Genomic DNA, 2,107 nt, shown 5'->3' on the forward strand with positions numbered 1-2,107 from the left:
CTGGGGGAGGGGGGCGGCGGTGGCGCCGTAGGTGGTCGTGGCGATGGTGGGGGATCGAGTTAGTTTCAGATTAGTCGGATCGCTCCTATATAGAGCCAGAGGGTAACAGGATAATATTCTGTTACCAGTAACAGAATAGTCCAGCCCTATATATATATATATATATATATATATATATATATATATATATATATATATATATATATATATATATATATATATATATATAGGTCATGCTCTGGGATGGCATGATACAGTTTGAGCACACTCATGCATGTGTATGCATGAATCCCTCCCATCGAGTCGAAGTGACCAGTACAACGACACGTCATGAACCGATCTCGCTCTGTGTGGGGACTGTACGATTTTCGACGCACACACCACATCAATGTTGTGAAATAGTATTCAAACATGCAAGCATGCATCACCTCCATACATATGCATGTAGTGGTTGTCTTCGAACGGTATACTCCCTCGCGTGGTTATCGGCGACAAGCCTATATATTCGTGGGCCTGCATGGACATCCATGATCACCTTGATTGACAACAAGATAGGTTACCATTGCGGATTCTTCCTTTGGTTCGTGTTATCGTAGTATAGGTCATGGTGATATTCAGACCTAATTAAGTTTGAGCGCATACTATGCACGCATGCATGCATGAATCCCCGTCATAGGCTTGAAGTGTGGTGTGACATACATATGCATCATCAACCTAACCCTCACTCAGGGTGGTGATTTCTGGTTCGAAAGCACGGTGCCACATCAAAGTTGTTCCATTGTGTATTCAAAACACACCTGTCCATACATATGTTTGGTCCACATGCATGCAATGGTTCTCTTCGGGGACTAACTACTTGCGTGATTATTGGCGAGCTGGCCACCATCTCCGGGGTCGCATGGACGACCATCACTTTGACCAACAACAAGAAAGAGGTTGTACGACCAAGGTGGATTATTCTTGGTCCATTTTACGATCCATCTTGGTGAGATGCCTCTCTGGCCCACCGATTGAAAGTGTGTGTTTTGGGGGGGGGCTGCTACTTTGCACTTTGCGAGGAGAACCTCATTGGGGGGCATGCACTCATAGCTTAGGATTCCCTTCATGTCTACATGAGGGGGGGCAAGCAATACCGTGCGCTTTGCGAGATAGGTGCCACATCGAAGTTGCATTTGGTATTTGAACATCAAACCACCCTTTTCATACATATTTGGTCCACATGCAAGTGTGTTCATGTTCTGACCCTCTCCCGCATCTTTTTTCGCCAAATTTATGAACATTAGACAACTCACATGACACAACAGACACGGTTCACACACACTAACTGTGTGCCACACCGGTGCCCCTGTCACGCACATCCGCACAGTACATTGGGCTCCACGAGGCTTCCCCTCTCAAAAATATCTACCCGCCTGCAGCTTTTTTCTGTTTGATAACACACGGTTATTACGTTTTGACCGTGTGTGATGTTTCTTGTTCCCAATCCCGCCTTCATCCCTCAAAAATATCTACCCGCCTCGAGGGTTTTTCTGTTTCATAACACACGGTTGTTATCTCTAGACCGTGTGCGATGCACCATCATCCAAATTTTCAATAGCCCCGACATTTCACTCCTGCGTTTGACTCCCGCGTAGTAAAATTTTCAGTAGCCGTGTCATTTTTTCAAACTGACCCCCGCCCCCCTGCAAACACATACACACACACACAAACACACACACACACACACACACACACAAACACACACACACACACACACACACACACACCGAAACCTCCTCGGGCACGCGTGTGCACACACACACACCCTCCCTCGCTCGAAACCCTAGCAAGGTCGCCTCCTCCGCCACCGCAAGGCCTCCATTGTCAACATCTGCCGGTTTGCTCGTGCAGCTTACCCACCAATCTCCATACGCCGGCCGCCCTGAGTTTCTTAGATGACGCCTGCCAAACGCCCCCTTTCCCATAGATCCCCATCCCCCAATCTAGAGCATCGCAGCCTAAGCCTGGCTACGCTTCCTGTGGAGCTCGAGGAGCGACTGGCCCAAAAAAGGTGTATCACGGTCTCTTAGCCTAACATCGCCGCGGAAGCTGACGACCATTACTGGGC

This window comes from Triticum dicoccoides, chromosome 3B, assembly GCF_002162155.2.
Source record: "Triticum dicoccoides isolate Atlit2015 ecotype Zavitan chromosome 3B, WEW_v2.0, whole genome shotgun sequence".
Classification (NCBI taxonomy): domain Eukaryota; kingdom Viridiplantae; phylum Streptophyta; class Magnoliopsida; order Poales; family Poaceae; genus Triticum; species Triticum dicoccoides.